The sequence below is a fragment of the Lepidothrix coronata genome, unplaced genomic scaffold (assembly GCF_001604755.1).
Source record: "Lepidothrix coronata isolate B3197 unplaced genomic scaffold, Lepidothrix_coronata-1.0 Scaffold23, whole genome shotgun sequence".
In the NCBI taxonomy this organism is placed as follows: Eukaryota; Metazoa; Chordata; class Aves; order Passeriformes; family Pipridae; genus Lepidothrix; species Lepidothrix coronata.
Genome location: NW_016690203.1, coordinates 1,496,997 through 1,522,054, shown reverse-complemented (window position 1 = coordinate 1,522,054; position 25,058 = coordinate 1,496,997). Strand labels below are relative to the sequence as shown.

Sequence of the window (25,058 nt, the reverse complement as noted above, 5' to 3'; positions counted from 1 at the left end):
CTTTTAATTTTGCTACCATGAAACAAAATCTTTATTATGGGGAAAAAGTAATCAAGCCTTTGACATTTTAGAATTTCTTTTTAACTTAACAGTTAAGGGAATTTTTTTTTTTTTTTGCAATTCATCATTTTTTCTGTGTAAAATCAGATTTTATTTTTCAGTATAATTGAAATGAATTATAGACAAGTGTATTCTCTCTAATAGAAGAAGAAACAGTAAGTGGGGTAAACTGGCAGTTCTTCAGTTTTTTTAAGTCACTATAAATTTCAATTTGTCTGCCCCAGTAATTTGTCAGGCATATGCTGTAGACGCCTTTGTCACAAAGCATTCTTAACCCTCTCTAGAAAAGCAAAGTTTCCTTCATGTTAAAATGTGCCAGCCCCTTTGACGCCCACTGGGTCTGCCCAACATAGGTTGGTCTGCCCAGATGAGAGAAAAATCAAACAAAAGCGCATTTACAGGTACCCATGGGTTGTCCGTCTTCTCCTTGGCCTCTGAGACACTGAGACAATCTTAGCTGCTTAAGTAGGTCCCTGAGTTCACAAGATTACTTTGGAAAGTTCTTTGTGGCTGTTTCAGCATAAAAACGTGGATCTGATGGCAGGAATGTGACCTTAAAGTGGTTTGGGCAATGATGCTGTTATTCTTTCACTCAACAAATTGTGGTTGAAATCATAAATGAATGCTTTCCACATAGATGGTAGAGAGAACAGCCGCTGCCTTGAGAAAAAAATCAAAATATTTCACTTCCAAAATATATTTATAAATCCATATAAATGTTTTTTTCATTTTGTGTCCCTGGGAATAGTTCAGCCCAAGCAGAGTTAGGAGTAGAGTTGCTGAAATATTGCAGTGAGAGCTGTCATCAACCCCTTCTTAGTGTTTGGGTCACTTTGACACCTGCAGTCTTGAGATTCTGAAGCTTGCAAATTCAGCTCAGTCCAAATGCAGTCTGAGCTACTCCTTCAGAGATTTGCACCTCTGACAAGGAGTTCTGTTGAGACTGGCAGCAAGCCTGCTAATTTTTACCAGTTGTGGCAGATTGTTTCAATGTTTTTACCTTTAATATAAAGATGGTATGTTCGAATGCCTGGATTTTCATGTTCAAAGCCACTGAAACTTTCCTCACTAGTAAAATCATGTATTTGCTCTTTTGCTTAAATGCTTCCAGGTTGCCTGAACCCACAATTGCACTGCAGTTCTGTTTAGATTCCTAATTTCCTTCTGTCTGAAAGCTGTTGAGATATCCAGCCATGCTTTTCCCTGGCCCTGAAATATCTAGAACACTTGCTGTCATCAGTGGGCTGCACATGGAGCTGGGCTCCATTTCTTATTTTGTTGTTGGTGTAAAAGGCTTGCAGAAACTCCCAGGTGTGGACAAACATGACACCAGAATGATGGCAATCCCTGGCTGGCCAGTGGCCCCTCAGGATACTGTTACTATCCAGAAAAATACAAAGCAGCCTGTAAGAACTCCTATCTCTTTTGGGTATGAAGGCAGAAGAAAGGGAACATATGACTTTCTTCTACAACTTACTGCCCTGTAAAAGGATTTTAAAGAATATTTAGGGAAAAAATTTAGGCCTCAGATGCACACATGTGGATCTCATTGATTTCATAGGAGGCTATACGAGTGTGTACATTAACAGACAAAATATTCCTTTTGATCTTTAAAAGCAATTAATATAACACATGGAATTGCACTACTGTGTAATAAGATATTTTTTACTATTTCATTAAAAGTACTCCTCAAGCTCAAATACAAAACAATGTAGCATCCCAGGACATGGTCTTTTAATGGTATATCTTCACCAATGCTTATCACCTTTGGTGCTGTTTGTAAATGTGTTTGGTTGTTATGCTTTGAACTTCAGTAAAACATTTGTACTTAATAAATAACAAGACCAAGCACTTTCCTATCCTCACATGTGTCCATGCTTGAGAACGGCACTGTAATTGGAAGAGATGGAGAAATAATTGTCCTGACCATCTGCAGGGACTTCCCTGTGACCAGGTCTTTTCTGCTGCCGTACAAGACACAACTGTGATGGCTAAGCACTTATTCCATAAGCCTGCAAGCATAGAGCATTTCAGCACATGCTTACACTTATGAGTATGTGGGTTACCAAGTACCCCTTGTAGTTAATACCTTGAAGAGTGTGATGGTTTAAAAACCTCTACTGACATAGACTTTGCAGGGTTGTGCAAGACTGACAGCTTGAAGGTGGCTCCCCAGGGTCTATCTACACCTTGAAACTCCTGTAGCTTCATCTACCTACCTGTGAGTGGCTGGTAATGAAACACAATGAACCTGAATTGAGGGTGTCTTTGCTTTCTTTTTGCCTACCTGAAACTCCCAGTGTGTTAAACTGACAGATGTATTCACTGTGAAATTGGAAGCAGCTTCTGACTAGAAAGGTTCCCACAAATAGATTAACGAGTCCAGGAGTGAGCAAGTGGAATTGAACAGTCTGTCTGCAACAGGTTCTTGGGTGGAACAGCAAGTGCTTCTTCACCAGAGAAACAACACAATGTGCCTTTTGAAGAAGAAACTAACATAATGTCTTTTCAGGTCTCTATTGATCTGTCAAATTGCAAATAAAAGGGAAATAAACTGTAGGAGTCACTTTGTCAAGGAAACAGTCTTGTGTGAATAGAAGGATCGTTGTTTCATCTCAGAACAAGAATTTACATGTTTCCTTTTGAAGTGAGCTGTGGTCTTGTTCCCTGCTCCCCAGTCTGTCGGTTACACAAGAGACTTTTCTCCTGAAAGGTTTCCATAAGTCTTCCCAGCCATAAGACTGGTTTTGTTCCTGCTTTTGTACTTGAGCATCTCTATCTTTTTGACTGAAGCGCTCTGTATGTATTCACCTTCAGGCAGAAACTGAATCTAGAACCTTTCCATCTGGTGCTCTAGCTAAGATTTTATGAAGTTGTGAACAATGGAGAGGAGGATAATAACAGGCCTGTTATGATAATGCATGCAGCCCTGTATTGCATTTTAGCAATAATAAATAAGTGTCTTTGGCAGTATTTGTATGGTGCTGATTCTCTAAATCCAGTGGACTGAATATTTTTTGCTATTAAGCTTCATAGATTACAGCTGTAGTCATAGTATTCTATGAAAAGCCATTTTGCTCAATCAGTTTTGATTGTAGTTTTATTGCTTAGTTGATTGTATCAGATGCTATTTATTCTATCCAGATCCACTTCTATAAACATTTAATATTATTTTTGGTGACTCTAATTTGATGGGGAAAATGACTTTTTTGTCCCCCTCCCCATCTCTTCAAACAGTACTGCCTGTAAAATTTTGCTGAAAAACTGAAGCTGTAAAGAGCTTGGGAAAAAAACCCACAACAACAAACAAACCAGAAAACCCACAAAAAAACAGAAGTCCAAACCAAACAAAAAACCACACCCCAAAAAACCACCACAAACACCAAAACTCTGTTTTTTCATGCTATCTTAGACTATTAGAAAATATTTATTTTGCAGAAGATTGCTACTGATGTTGAAGTGAGGAACAGAATACTATTGCTAATAGAAAAGTATTGACATAGCTGGAGATCAGGTACTCCCGAGCACCCATCCACTGTCCTCTTTGTAGTAGGGAGATATGCCTACAGTGCTTTGGAGAGGAGAGCAGCTGAAGCTAAAACACTCTCCATATAATGCTGTATTACAATGAACCTTTTCAGTGTGTTAATGCAGTAAAATCCCTGTTATCTGAATTCTATATTCTTCAATTACAGTAACTTGTGATTCAGATAAATGGGAATCACCAAGATATAAACTTGCAGAGTTTATTAACTCACTGGATATTAATATCTTCCTAGTATTATTTATATAATCTGCAGCATGATCTGGCACATAAGCACAGCAGGTTTAGTTTAGTTTATTTTACAAATTCAGTGCAAATTACCTCTTGCACCAAAAAATGCATTCAAGTTAGACCTCAGGGTATAAATCTGAATTTATGTTAACCAGGCTTCCTATGTTCAAGTTTGTAAGTATATCCTAACAGATTCATCAGAAAGAAGGATAGTCAGTACAGAAATGCAAAAAAAAAAATATTATCTGTATTGCAGCACCCATAGAAGTGCAGATAGGATCTACTTTCATTCTTTTCCAGCTGCAGGAAGATTCTAGGTAGTATTTTGGATTGCTTCTTTCTTCTGTTTATATTAGCAGAACGGAGTAGAGAAAGTCTTGGGGTAACTGATGCCCTATGGTGAATTAAGTAGGTGCAGATAGATTAGTTGTGAATTTTGTTCCTGGCACTACAAGCAAGAGAGGATGCTGAAGGTAGCTTTTCTAAGCATCAAAAGTGAAGATAAAGTTTATTGTTCTGTGGGATTGCTTAGTTGGATGTAGAGCTGCTCCTTAAAGATTAGGTCAGCCTAATTAAATATGGGTGTACATTAAACACTTCAATCTACAGCTTCTACCCGTCTTTATGTGAGGCATTTGGTTGGTGCTGAATGTTTGTTTAATTTTTGGGTTTAACTTGTGCACGCAGCTGAAGTTTATCTAAGCTTATTTCCTTCTTAAGGAAAAAGTGCATACTGGAGTCCAGAATGCCTCACCCTCTTTTTGGTGCTGTGCTACCTCCTTGCTGACTGCCAGGGGTGGGAAGGGCTATAGGTATTGCCCCCCTTTAGAATAGGTGAATCAAGTATGTCTGGTTTTAGGTGGGAAAAAAAGTGTCATCCAATCCTGGTATTTATTTTGATGCTCAAAGATGACATAAAAGCAGCATGCCAGGGAGGAATGTCCATTGAGAAGGAAGAAAACAGCCCTGCACTCCTCTGTGATTGGGACTGACTGTGTTGTTGCTGGGTGGATGCTGTGTGATGCTGTTGCTGCTCCTGCTCCAGCACTGTGATGTTTCTGTTCCAGATTGTGCTGACTCACATTCAAGAAAAAACGATACATAGGCACAATGCACTGTAACTTTTTTCCTTTCCCCCAGTAACCTCGGTAAGTGTTTGATTTCTTTTTCCTCTCTTTGGCTAGTGTGGTGCTAATGTATCTTTACAGTTAGAATTAATAGGAGGGGGAAAGGCAACCTTGTAAACAAACTGGTAGCAGACAGATTAATCAAGGAGAGGGCATTTAAATGCAACCTGCTGTTTGTGGTACATCCACCTCTCTCTAAAGCTGATCAATCCTGATAACTCGTCCGTCTCTACAAACTACACTTCTTAAATGGGAGAAGTGCTTGCAATGCCCATTTACAACTGTATTCTGTTTAATTAGTCAGCACAGTCAGTGCTGCAGGGATAGATCACTTGCCTTTAAAGATTTGAGAATGTTAATAGTACAGTATATCATTTTAATTATTATTGGATTAATGTTGTGTCTCGAAGAACATCTAATGCAAATCACAAGAAATGGCCTGAAGTGACCCAAGGGTTGTGCTTTATTAGAAAAGTAATAGGTCCATTGCTTAAATATAAAGAGAGGTTCTTTCTTCAAATGTCACTGCACTGGGCTTCTTCATGTATGTATGTAGAAATGAAATCCTTTTGCTTCCACCTTTGTCCACAGAAAGTTTCTGTAGCTCATGCACTAAATGGCTGAGACAGTAGCTGTAATACCAACAGATGAAGAGGAGATCCAAAATAATAGTGATGATGAAGATCGATTTCCGAATCACGATGCTGTTACAGTGTCCCTTGGTTGCTCTGCCAGCCCTTCGCTAGCCAGCCTTAATGAAGACAGGGGAAGCTCAACGGTGCCAGAAAGATTGTCTGTCCTCTCCAGCAAGGCCATGGCCCAGGTAAAAGCCCTGACTGGCCCAGAGGTGGTTAGTGGTGGCCAGGCCCAGAGGACAGCCTCTGGGTTGGCTGAGCATCATCTGACAGCTGTAGATGTATCATTAGGTGGCTTGTTGTACCCTGTGGTAGTCGGTAACCTGCAGCCTGTGGACATTGCCTCCCTGTGCTCCAAAAGCTCGAGTTCAGAAGTGCTGCAGGTCCCAGGGGTGCTCTGTGAGGCTGGGGAACCCCCACAGGCTGGGACTGACCAAAAGGACTGCTACACACAGCAGGCAGGGAGTGGCACCAATGGCAATACTAGCTCTTGTAGTCTGGGCCATGTGATTTGGATGAACACCACAACAGTAATGGAGACCTTAGAAAATAAGAAACAAGAGGAAAAGGAGAAGTACCGCCTCCAGCTAGCTATGTACCGACGGCTTCTGTTGTTGCGCTCCATCAGGAGCTTGCATAGGAAGCTGGAGCAACAGCAGGCCAGGTTGCAGGAATGCTATGGCATGGTAATAAATACCAAGAAAGAAGTGTTGAAACACATTTGCTCAGCCTCGCCCTCACCTTCGCCGTAATCATGTTGCTGCACGCAAAAATGAGCTTTGCGATGCCACCGGAGCTGCCAGCAAGCTTGCATGCTACAGGGGCGGTGTCCTCATACCCAAGGGTATGTGCCCATGTGCGCTCAGAGTAGAGAGGAAACAGCAATAGCAGCAGAGCAAGAAGAGATGAGAGAAGGTAAAGTGTGGGCCCCTGAATTTATCTGGAGGAAACCAGAGCAAGATTGAACTTGTGCAAGAAGTTGACTCCTGATGCACACTCAAAGCCTCAAGCTGAAATAGAAGTTTTTTGGCATATAGGTTTGTAAAAAGAAAAAGTCATCACAAAACTGGGAACCTAGTCTGACACCTGATCCATAAAGGTGGTCAGATGCAGGGTTGCTGCGTGCTGAATATGTGGTATGATGCATCTCCCTTCTATTTTCAGTGTTAACAAAATTTGAACAGAATGAGGGTTTGTTTTCCTGCAAGAATACCTGAATCTAGAAAGCCAGGATATTTGGCTTTCTAGATTCAGATATCCTTGCAGGAAACTCAGACTTGATCTATCTACCTAGCTGCCTGTTTTTCACAAAACTGCTAAGGTCATTGTACATTTTCAACCTCTACTTTCCTTTACAATTTATTCAAACTGATCAGAAATTATCGTGGGAGGGTAGGACAGTCATACGCACAGGGAAACAGTACAACTGTCTAAGCCAGATTTCCTCAGGAGAGCAAGGTAAAAACAAAGGCCTTGTAATCTGACGTGGCATTGGAAACCCAGGCTGGCAGCACCAGGGGAATGTTTGAGGTCTGCACAATTATTAGTCTACTGCTAACTCCCAGTAGCACTAGCATCTGCAAATCAAGCATATTTTGTGCCTTACTGCTGTCATTTAATGGAAGTTGGTGACAATTAGCACTTTCTATCCAGGTGTATTAGACATGTGGAAAACCCTGTAGCACTGTTTCTCCAATTGCAAAGTTAGGATGCCTGCAGGGAATTTGATGTCAATATGCAACAAACACACAGGGAAAATGAAAGCAAAAATATGCAACTTTTTTTTATGCATTTAAAAGGCAATATGAGTCCCTATTATTGAACAGCAAATTGAATAGTTTTAAGATCTGAAGCAAAATATGATTCAAGAAGAAAAGGTACAAAAAAATTTCTTTTTCTAGGATTTAAAGTGGTATAGAAAAATCTCATTCTTCAGATGTTTATTTCTGATCATGCCACCTTTTCTTTTGCGGGTGTTTTTCTCTTTTAAGAACTGTTTAAGTAGATGAACAATCAAAGAGTTTTTTGGTGTTTTTTTTTTCTGCATTAAAAGACAAGTCTATTATTAATACTCCTATCTTTCTAGAATTTCACATATATTCTAGAATATATATGTTATATATAGGAAACTTTTTATTCTCACCTTTTTTTTTTGGTGCATATGGGAAAGGGGTGTTGGTCTGTGCATGCACACACACCTCCCTGTATTCAAGAGGTTATGAAAGGCTGGTGCTTCTTTTTTTTCTGTAGTAGAAGAAGGAATAATGTCTCAAAATAATCTCTGCTGTCTATGAGGAGTTTGGTTGATTAGATTCACATACACACATCTGTGAGCAAGGTATTGAAGTAATTCAACAAATGAAGTGCAGCACAACATTGTCATTATTCCGTCTTTGTATTTCTGCGCACCCAAAATTATGGAAGCCCCCTGGGTATGCACAACCTTAGATAGGTTCATTCATCTCCTTGGGCCCTTATGTAGCTTCTCACGCAGCATGAACTAGTAACTTTGAATGCAGAATTACCATAGAAACATCCTTGGCATCAAGGAGATATTTGAAGGAGCATCCTCTCTGCCTCATTTGGGGAATTCAGGTTGCCAGAGGCCTTTAGTGGGCTACAGAAGAGAGCTGGGTGTTGCATGTGACTGAGAAACATTACTCCTGAGCTCTGACCCCATCTAGCTCTCTGCTCAGCCTTGGGAAAGCTGTTCTCTCTCAGCAGTGCAGGTTTCCCAAAGGGTGCTTAAATACCAAACTCATCTCAGAGGTAACCTGTTCTTTCTCAACATGCCTCTCAAAAAAGAACGTTGATCATGGCCAACAGAGCTATGTAAAAATTCTTTTATTTCCACACTTATCCCACCCCCCCCGCTATTTTGTGAGCTGCAAAAGCCTGTCTGCCATTGGTTAAGAGTGAGTGTTATGTGAACCAAACGCAAGCAAACCACTATTATGTCATCTCTCCTGGGGAAAGAAGTGTTGGAGAAAGAACATAACTCAAAAATATTACTGCATGTTGAAACAAAATATCAAATTGTTTGCATTAGGAAGACAGTCAAAATGAATATTGTTGTTAATATTGTTGTTAAGTTGGTCAACTTCTTTTGGACTGAAAAAAATTATCTTCTAAATTACATTCAGGTTGACTAATACTATCATGTAACTTTCCACTAAAATAAAATAGATGAACAAAAATATATTAAAAAAACCCAACAAACAAAACTACAAAAACCTCTGATAAGACAAAGTAACTGCTTTGCCTCAGTAGCTTCTGAAGTACAGTATTGTCCTGCATTTGTTTCAAGAATGCCCTACATTACTGCTTAGAGCTACCTAGAGTGTCATTTGCATTTAAGAGTAGCTAGAATAACATTAAAGAATACTTCTCACTGCAGCAACAGTTAGTCTGTCAACCTGTCCAATTGTAAATTCTTTGTGGCAGAACTGTGACAATCTTTGTTTTGTACATTTCATAAAATTTCTTGATCCTAACTAGGATCAGTAGATGCTTCAGCATTATGAATATTAAATACTGAAAGATTTGTGCATGAGCAATGCTGTCTGATAGCTGGCAGGAAAATGAAGCCAAGACTTATTCTGTGCGTGCTCATTCTTTCCATCTAGTACATTTATGGATACATGCAAAACAAATGTTAACCAAGGAAATAACATCAGTCTTTGCAACAATTTGCTGTTTAGCTTGTGCTTCTGGTGTGGCTACTAATAAGTGAAATTGGACAAACAAATTAAACACTATATGATTTTTAAAATGAGTTTATTTTAGAAACTTGGAAAATGTGGCTTTACAGCTATGTTTTTTTTTTCCTTAGATATTTTTGTATGTTTTGGAAGTTGAAGGCCAGTGAGAAAGTGACAGAATGCCATGGGTAACTCATGGAGGTGGTTTCAGGCACACCAGGCAGAGCAACAGTCTTAGATTTAATGAAAGTCTGTCCTTCCAAATTGTTCAACCTCCTTATGTGTTTAAGAGGTTTGGTAGTTTGGATGAGGTTCAACTAAATTTCTCAAAATTTGTATATTTATCTAAACTCAACTCACATGTATCTCACAGGTCTTGGGTACTGATGACAAAATAAGTAGTTTTGGGAGTGCCTTTCTCCCCGTTATCTTTCCTGTCTTCCAGAGCCTGTCAAAACAACGATGTCCATGAGAAATCTTTTCTACAATTTGACAGTTATGCTACCTACTTTTACAGCAAGCTTGAAGTTAAATGATGCTGCCTGAGCCTTAAAGTCTTGCTGCTCACCTAATTCTCAAATGGAAGAAAATAATAATGGGTTTACTATGAAAGAGTGGGATATTTAAAACTGTTGCACTGGAGACTCTTCAGAACTGTGGTTTTGCTGTTTTTGTTGTTGACAGTTACGAGTCAGACAAGATCAATGGCCCACCTTAAAATGTTCAATTATTACCTCTTGTGATGGAGCTGTGCAAGGGGTTAGTTCAGTTCCTCCTTCCCGAGATTTTCTTGTGTGTCTATCACATTCCCTTATCAGAACAGTGAAGATTTTACCAATTTATAGTAAATTTATGATATTGTGGTAAACTTATGAGCCATGCAATATTAAATGCGGATCACCGTGCATTGTTCTTTAAACATTGAAAATTATGGACTCTGGGCATAAGCATACAAAAGATAGATTTAAAGATGAGGTTGTTTAAATCACCCCTGGATCAAGTAGGCTTGGAAAACCCTTTAGAGTCCTTGTTACAATTTATTTCTATAAATGTTGTAAATCTAGAATATAAATGCATTGGAGAGCACCTTTTGTTTATGACTGTTGAAAGAAGTGCAGTAATGCAAAGGTGGGCTTGGGATATGCTTGAATGGGAGCCTGCTCCAAATGTAATGAGTAAGGAGTAAATGTTCCTTATTCTTAAAGCTCACAGATTTGGATGAGCATGATTGCCAAAAACCTGGAGGATGATTGGATAATGGGAGTGACTGGAACTACAGGAAAAGATGTCTCAGAGTTTGATTTTTAGTGCAACATGGAGAATTACACACTGCACAGGTTTTTTCTTCAGTTAAATATGACCTTTTTCTCGCTTCTGAAAAAAGTCTTTTGGATCATTAGGTTAGATAGTGCTAAAAGTTGTTTGTGTAGCTGCAGTACATAGGAGTTGACACCTATCTCTGAAGTTGAGTGACATTAGTTATTGTTGCCAAAATTTACACATACAACTTACTCCTAGACCTGGTTTCTATCTAAATTGTAACATACTGAAGTTGAGTGTCCTGCTGACTTTCAGTGACACTTGAATCCAGGCCAAGAGTTTGAGGTGGTATGCCTCGTTCAAGTCCCTTCTCAATTTTGATAAATTTCTATCTCCTGGTGTCTTCAAACAATGCCTTGTGTGGTACTAATCTTTGTCTTTCTGGCAAAATGTTTGGAAGACTTGAGAGAAGAGGAAAAAGGCCTTCCTATCAGTCTCTCGTGCAATTGAAGAAAGGGGAGGTAGGTTTGTTTTTTTTAATTTAGTGAAAACTTAAAGCAGGGGAGGCTGTCCTGTGAAAACACTTTTGGAGGTTTCACTTCAATGTCTTGAAAATAACATTTCCTACAGCTGCAAGTAAGTTTCCTTAATTGTATTGTTCATCTTTTCACACAATTTTAGCCAAGTCTACAAAACAAACAAAAAAGTTGCCTCCATCTCTGACAAATCAAGTCTCTGAGTCCCCAGCCCAAACTGACTTCTGTGTGCATAACTGGCAAGGCATTCTTGAGAATCTCAATAAAAGTTACATTTTCCCTTTGATGGGTGGGGGTTGGAAAGGAAAGGGAATGTGTGACCATTCATCACAGCTCCAGGCTCGTTAGTACCCAGGAACTTTCTGCTCTAAATGACAAAGAGTTTCACTGTCACCAAAGAGAAATTGCTGCTGACCTTAGACCTCTTTTTGGAAAGTAAAATAATGGAGCACAGGAGCAGAGTTTGATATTTGACCGAATTCTACACAATTATCATGCATGTGTATATAATAAAATTAATTCTGTGTCTCTGCATTGTAGCCTCCGGCAAGCAGCGTACAATCAGTTTTGTATGTATAATAGATCACAGAGTTGTTCATGAATAATACAAATGCATTGAGCAGATACTAGTGAGTGAGGATGTTTGTCTTTGCATGGAATCGAAGTGAACATGTAATATTGTGATAATATATATTTGATGAATTCAGGTCTGACTTGCCTTTGCCATAGCCTGCTAATTCCCCGACAAGGGTTGCCACAATAATTGAGTTTCCAATAACATTATGATTATTTCCACATGATAATTTAATTGTAGGTATTTTTTAATATTGTAATAATGTAGATTTGTGATTATTATGCATTTGCATGCAGATTTTCATGGTGTCTGGGAGCACATCCCTACATTTATAACTTAATTTCCTATATTATTGCATATATATTTTGGGATGAACTCATTAATGCAAACAAAAAAAAGCAGGTCTTTTTGGTCATTTTGCCTTTATTATAAATGGCTGAAAGCTTTGCTCATTTTTTTAGACCAGTCTAAACAAGTGAATAAACAAAAGACAACTCTAATTCATGGATGGATTAATTTAAAATAATAACGTAATTACAAATCATGGCAGATTTGTCTGAGGCAATTGGGATGTAGACTGGTACAAATTTTGCTTTACTGAAAAAAAGTTTGTTTAAATGAATCACCAAGTTTAGTAGAAGCTGTTTTCCATTCTTCCAAATTCTCTATATTAGGTGATGGCAAAGTAACACTGGCTCAAAATTCATGAGTGCCTGTTCAAATAGGTATAACAACATGGAAGCTGGAACATCTGTACCTAGCTAGGTATTATTTTGGCAAACAAAGTAAGAATAGAATTGTGTATACAGTCATGACACTGGGAGGGATTTTAATGAGTTAAATTGTCCACTCTGGAAAGAAGTTGGTTGCTTGCCTGATAACCACCTTCAGACTACATTAGAAAACCTGAAATTTGGTGGGACAAAGGGAGATAGAAATGAACTCTGTTGCCATTAATTGGAACATACATTCGTATGATCCTGTGAGAATTCTGCTTCAAATCAGAGAGCTCTCTTCCGGGCATGTGGAAAATTCAAAGAGGAGAAAATGTCTTTACCTAAATACTTCTGTTTTGAAGAGAAAATTTTCAGAGAAAGTGACACGGGCTTTGTGTATTGTTCATTTTTCTGGTACCTGTAGTTGGAGGAATGTTCACCTTTATCTGTAAAATCTCAGCTCTGCAAATTGAACTTGGGTCACAACAGATTTCTTCATCTATCTGTAGCTGTCAGGTTGGTTTTCCATTGCCTGCATGACAGGAACATGCAACAGGAACTAGGCGAACAGGCCTGGTCCAAATCTTCAGACATGGAAGTTTAAAATCGGAGGCTGGAATATATAACTCTCTGCTATCCTTTCAGATTGCTCTTCAGTGAACATTGGTGCTATTGCTTCCAGAGTAGTTTGGTGCCTGGTTTCTACTTTCAAACATATTCCTCTAAATTAACAACAGAAAAGACACAATGAGATTAAGTCCTTTCTCTTTCATCTGTACTTGTTCTGTGGACTGAAGCAGAAAAGTGGAAGCCTGATTTAGGCAGTGAAGAGAGCAGTTATGATTCTGCAGTATAAGATGGTCTCTCTAGGTTTTGAAGCAGAAAGACTTCTTGTATAGGTAAATTAGATTCTGTCCTGAAACCCATTTGATCCAAGTCTTTTGTAAACTCCATATCTTACTAAGAAGCACCTTGGCAACTGACTTCACTAGAAGCTGTAAAAGTATCAAAACATGAAGGTAGTCCCACTGGCAGAAGTTCACTAATCTGTACCCATGCCTTGCTGAGATCAGGTGATAGTTCAACACAGGGGATCTGGAAGGTCAGTCTGTTATTTTTTTTTGTAAGGAGCCACCAGCATAAAATTAAGGATATGTTTTACCCTGTGGCAATAGATCTTAGATGATCTCAGGTGTTATTTGTCACAGGTAAAGTACCATAGACTATAAATGTATCATTCTCTCTGTAAGTCCTTGATGCAATTTATAATCCTTCTTGCCGTGGAGAAACTTAAGGTTGTTTCAGATACGAGGTTATTTATACTTGGATGATTGTCTTCATTACTATATGTTCCTGATGTTACTCATACAGTTATGATAGGCGGGTACATAGAATTAGAAACAAGCCCATTGAAAAGCACTGATTCATGTCATATTCATGAGTAATTTTCCCTGATGAAAGAAATTGAGACTAAAATTTTATAATACAGACAATGTAGCTGCCCTGGCCTCTCAACCATTCCAACATCACAGAGGTTAGGCCTTGGAAGAGCTTAGTTCCCTTTCTACCTTTACCTGATGGGTTTTGAACTTGAGTCAGAATTGCTCTAACATTTTAAATTGGGGAAAGTGGTGTGGAGTTTCTCAGCCTTTCCTATTAGTGCTGCTTCTCATTATGTAAAAAACCTGAATGATAGATAAGGTCTCTTCCAACCCAAACCATTCTATGATTCCATGTCTTTTGCTTTTCTCATAATATGTGACAAGGAAATGTTTAATTTCAGGTCACTTGGAAGGAAGGTTTCTTTTGACACAAAATCATTTGTTATTGCTGCTTTGTTCTTCAGCTGAAGGGGAAAAAAACCCCACCTTCAGTTTTCTTGCAATTGTTTTTTTCCATTTGTAGGTATCTGTGAAGCAGTGAGACTATGGAATTTCTGCATGAGGCAGGGGATATGTTCTCTCGTGCACAGACCAACATTTCCCAGCTTATTCTTAAGGAAAGCATTCTTCAAAAATAATTTAAGTAAGGAGGTATTTATGTATTGCCCATCTTCTCTAGTGCTTGAAAAATGCATGGTTCATGGCCACTAGTGGTTCTTCTCATAGTGGGGAAGGTTTATTGGCCATAATCCTGGAAGTCTGGCAGTCCCCTGTGTGTCAAATGATCACTGATTGTATTGGAAAAGGATGCTTCAGTGACAGCAGGCAGCCCCTGGGCAGAAAGAGGTGTCCCTTGTCCCTGAGCAATAACCTGTATGGATGATTGAGACTTGTTGATAGACCTCCATGGAAGTCTTACCTAGTAGTAAGAGCTTAGCAGTGTCTGACTTAGTGAAGGATCTCTCAGTACAGGATGCTTGAACTTGATTTGTTACTCTCATCAAGAGGGTATAAAGGTAGGCAAAAACTGAACATGCCTTGAGGCCCAGGCAGATGCAGTTTTTCCACAGACTCTGTCTTATGGGAGGGAAAGAAAGAAAAGGCTGCTAGAATTTACAAAATATAGTTATTGACTAATTTCTTCATCAGCAAGAGCTATAAGAAATCAGTGAGGTCTCTCCTGAGAGACCAGTGGTGTCACCTCACGTGTCCTCAGGGTGCCAAATGGTATAAAACACTCACTTTGAAAGTACTGCACCGTGATAAGCTTTAACACCCAAGGGATGCATTGTGTGTACATTTTGTTATATGTAATGACACACTGAAAGGGCAGTGAAGCTGTTAAGGGAACACTGCATGTCTAAAAAGAACTTATTTTTCTTTCAACCAATAAAAGAAGGAAAGACTCTTTCAGAAAAGCAGTTAAAATAATATCATTTAAATGTAAGAAGTGATAAAATACCAGAGAGAATTCACCTGTCAGATGAAGAAATTCCGAACATGAAGTCTTCTGTGTAACATACACATTTCAAATTGGACCATTTTCCTGATAAAGCAATAGAACTCTGCCAAAAGCTTTTAAAATAGTTGATATATATACAAAATTTTAAGGCTGACACAACCAGCAGAACAGCAAAAATTATTTAAAACAGATTTGAAGAATAAGGAAAAAGAATGTAATTTCATGTAGTCATTCTAGACAATGTGTAAGAGGCTGTGATATTCAACAAGACCAAAGTTGGATGTGAGACTCTGGGAGTTTTTTAGCAAAGATGATTTTGTGGAAATACAGTTCAGTGCATATAAAAAATACCCCTAGAGGTGACTACAATGCTAACAACAATATTTTGAAACAAAGCTAAAAAAGACTCATATTCCCTTCAGTGTAATTCCATGTGGACATATTCAAAAATTCTGTACAGCCTCAGTGTGCTGGGGCCCATTTTCCAGTAGAAATACTTTTATCTACAAAACTTATGGAAATGTATGTGAATGTTTTCATGTATTTCCAGTACAAAAGTACTTGCCTTCCTTAAACTTGACACAGAATGATATCTGACTATAAGAAATCCCAGTCAGCAAGGTGACAAAACAATTGGGCAAATGCATTTCTGATGAACTTTAAATGTGAAATTTAAATTGGACAAATAATACATTTTATATTATTTACAAATAAACCAAAGCTCATAAAAAATAGAAAAATGAATTGGGTAGGATGGTGCAGTTGCATCTACTCTTACCTCAGTTCCATCAATCACTGTCAGTTAATTATCATTAAGATTGCATAAAAAAAGGCCCCTGTGGGAGTTGGATAGGTTGTGAGTGTCATTCTTTCATTAAAAACAAGATAAACAATATAAGCCTTGTTTTAATTTTTCGTTTTGTTTGTTTTGTTTTTTTCATTTGGGTTTTTTTGTATTCAAAGAAATTATGTGAAAAGATGAATCTTGAATAATTGTGCTGAGAGTTACCATATGGATTGCAGAGACAAGGCAATAGAACAAGGGATTCAAAATAAAGTTGGTTCTTGTCAGGAAAATTTTAAAGATTTTAAATTTCTTTCTTTTTTTCTTTTTTCTTTCCTTCCAAAATTCAATAGAATTTCCCTTTCTAAGGTGCAAAACTTGCAGGATTTTTAAAAGAAATGCTTGCTTTTTAATGAGCTGTGCTGTTTTTACATCACCAGGGTTTATACATGTAGTTTAGAAACCTTCTTTTTCAAAAAAAGTGTCTAAAATTTAAAGTCACATGACTCCAAAAGGTGATTCTTCAACAGAGCACAAGCCAGCATGAAACTCACTGAGTTGAGAATACAAAAATTTTTGGAGCTTGTGAGCTGATCTGTGGGGCTCAGCTCATGAGCACTTAACTAATGACAGAAATAGGAATGCAGTAGTGGGCAGGAGAAGATACTGTTATTTCCAGGGTGCACCCCTGCACTGCTGAATAGCAGTTCACATTGTTAAAAGTGTCGAGGTTTATTGATAGCGCTCACCAGTATCCCAAACACGGGCTGGTACCTGAGCTCTGTGAAACTTCTACCTTTGATATAAAATTGTTTCTGTCAGCTTGTGCTTGCTCAGCCTGAGGATCACAAGACTCTCCTGGTCAAACATCTTCTCTGCAAAAGGTGGCTGCAGAGATTCAACTAAGCTAAACTAGCTATAATTTTATATACTTAACATAAATTTATATAACTAGAACATATATATATCTTATAAATTATAATTTGTTTATTGGTATTATTTTGATCAATTTATAGAGATATATAAATTTATACAAATTTATATAAATAAAATAACATGCATTTTTTGCATCTTTGAATAGTTATTTGTCATGGGAAAACATTTTTGTTATAGGCAATATCTTTTTTTTGTTTGTTGGGGTTTGGATTTAGTTTTTTTAAGTCAGGCTTCATTGTTAACTCTTTTTTTCCTCCTAAATGACAGAAGTGCCTTAAGAACAAGAACAATTTAAAGTTTGAAGTCTTCAGGGCCAAAGGCTTCTCTGTTAATCAAAACAATAATTAAAATATCCCAAAACCTTGCACTTGGAATTAGCCACATTTTGGGCAATTGCTCAAATGAACCTCAGAGCTGGAGTCACCTAAATGCAAGTTTTCCCACACAGATGTCAAAGAAACAAAAGGCCTGTAAATGTCACCACCTCAAACCAAAATGAAGTCTTTAACACTGCTGAGCAATGGTTTCTAATGAGGACAAATGACTGACTTAAACTAGAGCAAAGCTGCCCTATTTAGGGCTCTTCAGGCTGAAGGCAGCCCATCAGGACAATTCATCTGCTCCTTGTCGACCTCCTCGTCCTCCTGGGAAAGCCTCTTTGCCCAGACCCAGGCTGTAGACTGCACTTAGGGTGTGATGGGCAGCCAGATGGTCACAAGTTAGAGAGACCTGTGTGCAGATCAGGTCAGGCAACTCACGTTGTCCATGCACCCTATTTTATTTTATTGGGTATGTTCTGACATGTCAGGAAAGATTATGCTTTGGATAAAACCTTATCAAGTAAGCTCATTTTTACTCCCATATCATTGCTCCATCCTGAGTGGAGTTTCTTCATTATTTAGTTATTGGAGAAGGAAGGTCCTCCAGTGCCAATTTCATTTTGCAAGGTTGGGCCAATGTTAGCATGTCTGTAAACTAGAAGAAAAGGGAATTAGGCCATAGCAGAAAGGGACAGTGCATCTTGAAAGAAAACTAAGACTGAAACCCTAACCTCTCCTAATTTACATATGGTGACATTTTGCAGAAATATTGTAACATTAGCAGTGGCATAATGAAATTCTGCCTATCAGCCGTGGAAGGAATAATGTTACTGTAAAGGTAACCTGTCCACAGTTTGTTATCAAGGAAATATTCATGGCGAGAAACATACATATACCAATGAGTGTTAAGAACAGTAGTTTTTCCTTATATTTTTTCCTCGTGGGCTATCCATCTTCCCCTCCAGATTTACTGCATGATCACTCCCTTTACATGCTAATTATGTGCAGCTCTGGTGAATTTGTTAGTAGTGACACTTTGGGCACCCAGTGGGACTGCAACTCATTATGTGGCAATGTCCAGATATATCAGATATTATTAGCTGTCATTAATCTGCTGTGGAAACATTGAGTGCACAGCCAAGAGAGAGACCAGGAAATAGAGTAAAAATGAAGTCTGCAGCCACCCTGGCCCCCAGAAGGTCAGAGGGCAAATCAGCAGGGGAGAAGAATACACCTTAAAATGGCCAGTGCTTAGCAGTAGATTTTTAACCCATTGTAAACCAGCATTTCTAAGAAGAGGAAAGACAAAAAGAAACTATACTGTTTGTAGTGTCTGTTTGGCTATGCTTTACTGATGGAAAAAGGAATACAACATCTCAAACTGTCTTTTTTATAAGCTATTTTCTACAACTGAATCACAGCAATAAAAGTGTGTGAATAGGAAGAAGACTGAGCAACATGCAGTATCTCTCTCAGTGTGGATAGCCCTCAGGCATAAAGCTTTGAAATTAGGCACATGTAACTTTGAATAGGATTAGGTTCCCCCTCCATTTGAAGGTCATATTTTATAGAACTGGATCTGGTAGTAGAGAAAATCCCACAGAAATGAAGAGGTTGCTCTCACTGTTCATCCAGTCCTGGAATTTGCCTGTATAAGTGCAGGAGTTTGCCTCTAGACTGCAAATGCAGAGCTGATCGGCCTCTGTTACGCAGCTTAAAAACACAAATCACAGTAGGTTGCATTTTTGACACCACTCCTGAAAAACAGTCACTGGTAAAAGTTACATATATTTGTGCTTGTACAGCATTTATTACATCTGCTTGGAGTGCAGAAATAAAAACGAAAGATTCTTCCCAGAAAACTCCATAGTCTTTGCGATCTCCAAGATGAATTGCAGAGTACTATCCAGGACTATAAGAAGCAGCATTTTCTTTCTTTACATCAACTAAAGAGGCTGGAAGAATCCAGTCAGGTTTCAAGACAAGAAGAGTCTTCTCTGGTCTGAAATTAAACAGAAAACAGCAAAGTAGAGATTAGGAATCTCTGAGTTTAATGGTGATATATTTATTACCTAGACAATTTTCAGAGCAGGGGAAAGGTAATAGGTTGGTTAGTCTGTGTGTGTCCATAACTTACATGTGCCTTTTGCTACTGTCAAAGGGCACTCTGAAAACTCAGTGACCTTAAAATAAAAATAAATAATAAGATAGGGGGATTTGAGATAGAAAAAACTACATTTTATCAAAGGAAGTAAAAGTAATCTTTTGTTTCCAAGGTTACAAGGACCTACGCTCCCTTATCTAGAAGCTGCAGTGCTTTTGTTAGAAGGTTTATACAAAAATTAAAGAAAAGAAATCACCCTAAAATTCTTCAAAAAATGACAGCTTATACTTGTTCGGGGAAGCTGGAGTGAAGTTCTTCATCCAGTTGCTTGGAAATTTCTCAGTGAGCCACCCATCCGAATTTCCTGAAGGAATTTGAGAAGTACCGGTTTTATTCCCATTAAAGTGGTCTAATCTTATGCTTCACAATTTTTCACACAATTCACAATGAGGGTAATAACAGGAAAAAAAAGGCCTGATGTTTTATTTATGGACCTATCTTCAATTTGACAGACTCTGATAAACCCATGCAAAACCAACTACCATGATTAAGCTTTAGGTTGTCTTAAATTCTGCACAATCCCATGAAATAGAAGGTAGTATTAGTATTTGGTGAAATGGTTCCCATTAATACTTCCCAAACTAACAGCCATTCATGAACTCAAGTTCTAGGAAAAGATTCAAAAGTCATTTTGGTGTAATTGTGGGATTTGCAGAAATACCCTGAAGTGCTCGGAAGAGCAGTGTTAGCAATGGGGCAGGTGGCGAGTACCTAGGGAAATAAAGAAGAAGCACTTTTATCCTTGGTCTTGAACCTTTGCAATTTTGGTGTTCAGGAGGATAGGTTTATTTTTATGTGAGAACAATGTAATATCAAAGAAGAGTTACAATTCAATGGCACTAATGTGGACAAAAAAAAGGCATGAGACATTCCAAGTTCTGTATGAATACATTCAATAAGTTGGTGATGGATTCTTTTTTAGTCTTTTTCTAGTGTTTATAAAATTCTACAAATACAGCATACCTTGCCCTTTTTCCAGTGGAGGGGAATAAAAATTTATTCCAGCTTCTTTTTCCTTTGAGTTCTTTGGATAACTGAACATGAGGCGAATACTGTTTTAGCAGTAGGTTAACGAGTTACAGGTCAGGCTTACAGTGGAAAAATTGCAGTCAGCCTCTGTGGTTCTGTGTTTGCCAAATTTACACTGATGAAGTTGTTATGGTAGGCTCACCTTCCCCCCCCCCTTCCCCCGTAGAGGAACATATTTGTCATTTGCCCATCAAGATTATGCTGTCTTTTCAGTGCCTATGTTGCTCCTTAAGATCCTGCAGGCACTTATTTTCACATTTAACATGATACGCACGAGTAAGCCTCACTCAACTGGTAGAACTAGTCAGGTGTAAAACTCTGATGTGTGTACTCTGTAGGGCTGGGACCTAAGCAAATTCCACACAACACAAAAGTGTGTTACATTTTACAAAACTCCATCATTTCATATTCCATTGTTCGTAACAAGATGAAGATGAAGAATTAGGTCTTATCTAGACCTAAGTATCAGCAATGCTAACAAAGATATCTGCACAGCTGTCTTTGATATTTATTGTACTGAAATGGTGCACTAAATGTTAAGTTCAGTCTTTTAAGAGATGATATATATATATATATACATACTCTTCAATATATATATACAGAATTGTTTTCAAAGTAAAATCCTAGGGATAGGTTTAAAAAGATTGTAAGTTGTAACATAATGGCAGGTCATCACCTTGAATTTGGAGTGTGGAGAGTACTGGAACTCTCTTTTCCTCGAGACTCAGAAAATTCAGAAGTAGAGTGTAAAAAACCCTAGCAGCAATTTTATCTTCCCGGATGAGTATGAATACCTCTAGGAATATCCCACTGATTTGGATTTTTTTTCCTTATCTGCTTTGTAAAAGCTAGTCATAGTTATAGATTCATAGTGTATAAAGTGGGCAAAGTTAGTTGTAATTAAGACTATATTCATCTTTCTGAAAGTTAAAAGCGACGTCAGCTCTGAACTGATATATCTGCCCAGGAGCTGCGTGTGAGCTGTTAGATCATTTGCTAATACTGTCAGATACTGTGAGAGAGCTGTGCCTCGCGAATTTTAGGGTCTACATTTCCTCTGCAAATGCCTGCAAGTGGCAGGGCTCTGTCACAGCTCTGTTCTTCTTACCTCATGCAGCACTTGCCATAAATTACCCCACTTCATGTAAACGGCAATCACTGCTTAGGATGATTCACTGTTTTTGTGATGTTTGTTAGGTGAAAATGTAAGGAGAGATGAGTTTAAGCTCAGATTCATTGCAGTTTTCCAGATGTTTCCTGGACATTTATTCATTATCATCGTCACTCATTTAGGTGACTTAGACTCCTGCAGAATAAGGTACTAGTTAGCATGAGTGAAGAGGGGAGAATCTGATCTGAAATTATGGAGCTGTGAGTTGTCATTAACATTTTATTTAAAAGGATTCTGGTGCAGCTGAGACAGGAACAAGGAAATGCAACCAGAGCAATAAGACCACCAAAGCTCAGGACAATATTTCAAGGCCACTTCTTGAAAAATCTAAAGATTTTTACTATATTTTCCGAAGTCACAGATGTTTTTTATTATTGCTAGTATTTTTATTTCATTAGCACTAAAAGAATGGAAATCAGAGCCCTTTTGCTGTTTTTCTATCTAGAAAAAAAGGTAGGAGTAAAAAACCAACTTAAATGGATAAAACATTATCCAAGATTAAAGGGAAAATGTTTCAAGTGTGTGGAATGATGAACATTTGAGAATTCACGTTTCATCACCACAAATCATTGCAGAAATTGTGTTGCACATGTCTATGCATGTGTCTGCCTGTTTACATGTGCAGAAAATACATATCATTGGATCAAGAGTGAATAACAATTCGACAAGCCTCCACCAGAGAGTTGTAACTGTTCATTTCAGATAGAAACAAATTATTTCACAACAAAATACAGATAAACAGACCTTTAAATTCACTTGAATTTCTTTTAGAGAGAAGTCATATTATGCAGTACCAAAACATAATAATTTCCTGGATTTATTGTAATATGTTTCTAAACACATCAGGTGTTTACTGAGGTTTAGTTTCCTTAAAAGCATTGTGGTTATGCATTCAAATTTTGACCCTTGTTTCCAGTGTTGTAGAATCAACTGCCTCTGGAAAAAAAAAAAAAAAGAAAGAAACAAACAAGCAAAACCCCCTGAAGCAACAAAAAACAAACAAACACAACTAGAAACTCCAAAACAAACAAACAAAAACACTGCTGAAGTTTTTTCAGGAGAAAAAGATTTAGAGGTTTTGGGGGACTTTTTCTATTCCCATTAACAAAGCCAAGGTTCTGCCCTGGTGGCCTGAACCTGGATCAATCTAGCATAACGCTGCATTAGGCGGATGCCTCTTCTGGATGTGTTAAAGATCCTAGTGATCTCTCTCACTTTCTTCCTCCACTGTGTACCCAAATCTACCCTTGTTTTGACAGCGTCCCCTTTTGAACAGCTTTATATGATTGCTTCCATCCACAGGTTACTTTATTCAAGTGGATTTGCCACAAGAGCACTTGCCCATTAGCAATCTCTTCTGCAGCCTGCTTTAAAATCTGCTTATAGTTATGGCCAGATAAAAGCATGTGAGGTCAGTTTGGTAGAGCAGAGACAAATACTTTAACATAAGGTTTTCTATTCTGTGCGAGCAGCTAATAAAAGTGCCTGCAGGTGTTGAGAATTATCCTTCTCTTGGAGATTTCTTTGCAATCTGAACCTAATCTTGGCAAAAGCTTTGGCAAGGATATCTGGCACATTAATTAAATTACTTTCCCACCCCCACAGGTCTTATGCTGTAGCTTTGATTAACCACCTCTGTGCCCAGGATACAAACTGCAGGATAGACATTATCAGTTTTGCAGGTGTATGGATGCTAGAGATAATATGGGATTCCTTCTTTATCTGGATGGATGCTCCTTACTGTTTCAACACTACACAGCTTTTCCTTTAGCTCCCGCTACAGGGATCCTGCAGGCGTATTACGAGATTTTAGTATGAAGACCTTTTTATTCAGTATGTATCTCTGGATGGCCTTTGCTGAGAAGTTTCAGATCCTTAGGGGAAAATGTCTTACTCCTCCAAAGCTCCCCCTCTATTTAAATGGCTTTTCCTTGCTGCAGTATTACAGCTGTGACACATCAAAGCTAGTAGCTGGTGTGGCAGGACATGCATTCCCAAATCAGCCTCAGTGACGAAAGGTGATTTGCAGTGACAGGTTTCATATCTTACGGTGTCATTTTCATGAATGACTTGGTTAATTAAATTTAATGTGGAACAAGAGCTTGCTTACATTCTGCCAGGCTTAAGATGTTCTTACTCACACCTTACTTAAGGAACAATCCCTACTGTTGAATAAGGGCTCCAGGATTTAGCCCTCTGTTAGCAGTCTTCCATAAACCCTTTGTTTTCCTAACATGTTAAAAACCAAGGCTTAATGGGTTCACGATGACATCAGTTATCAAGATTTGTGTGGTGTTGGCAGATGTTGAATTTTCAGTGGAAAACCATTAAACAGATTTGAGTCAGGGCAAGTTTCATAACATGCACGTATTATACCGGTGGTTACATGTGTTGACTTCAGCTTTATTTATTACAAAAGAAAACAGGCCTGTACTTATACAACAACAGCAATGAGAAATTAATCTTCTGAATAGGAAAATCAGTCTTGTCTTGTTAAAGGTACTCAAAGTTACTTATTGAGCATGCTGAGTTTGCAAAAACTATGTCTGCAACTTTCAGATTTAATAAATCTAAAATTAAATATTAAAAAAAAATAAGAAAAAATATTATTGGAGACCCGGGGTTGTTTTTTTTAACAGTTAGTATAAAGAAGGCCCTATTTCAGAAAGTATTGAATGTTTCGTTCTTTGAAAAACTTTCTTTCCAAAATGTCTCAAGTTAAGTGTATGTTTATTTTCATATCTGATTAGATTTTTACTTTTGAATGGTCATTACCTATCAGCTCAGAACATATCAGTTCTGTACTAGTTCTAATATTCTTCAACATTAAAAAGTGTCTTTTTGTCATATGACAACAAAGTTTTCCCAGTGGTATTGTCTAGACCAGTGATGGTGTCCAGGCCTACATGTGGTGTGAAATGCACATAAGAAATATATTCCAAACGTTGAAACAAAAGACATGGGGAGAAATTATTTTTTAAATAAAAGCAAGATCCTATGTAGAAAAAAAAAAAAAGAAACCCCATAACAAACCAAAGTGATAACAACAACAAAAATCAAAGGAGAGCACTTCCATTTTGTGTATATAATAACTTGAAAGGAGATGGTTTTAGTTGCTGCAATGTTTGGTTCACACATTAATTAGGACTTCAGTTTAGAGACTTACTGGTGCAGTGTACTGAAACAAAAACGTATTGTGTCTCACTTTCTATTCCACTGTAAACAAGTTGGAGATAGATTGTATTTTTTTTGAAACTAAACTTCATTCAGTTGTTATGAATTACTTCAGATTCTGCTTATGCATTAGAGGCATCTAATCTGTCCTTTTTGTTTTACCGTTAAAGTTGTTCTTATAGCGCACCTTTTTCACACTTGAATTTGGTCCTGAGCCTCTGATTGTTAATGCTGCTGCTAAGGAGTGAAGTT

At 38.0% G+C, this 25,058-nt stretch overlaps 1 long non-coding RNA gene across 1 annotated transcript in view; it reads right to left on the bottom strand.

Moving 5' to 3' along the window:
• Positions 1–18,350: 18,350 nt before the first annotated feature.
• Positions 18,351–25,058, bottom strand: part of LOC108494143 — a 30,520-nt gene continuing 23,812 nt past the window's right edge. The window contains exon 3 of the long non-coding RNA XR_001873756.1: positions 18,351–19,270. This is a non-coding gene — a long non-coding RNA (uncharacterized LOC108494143). The remainder of the gene's footprint in view (positions 19,271–25,058) is intronic.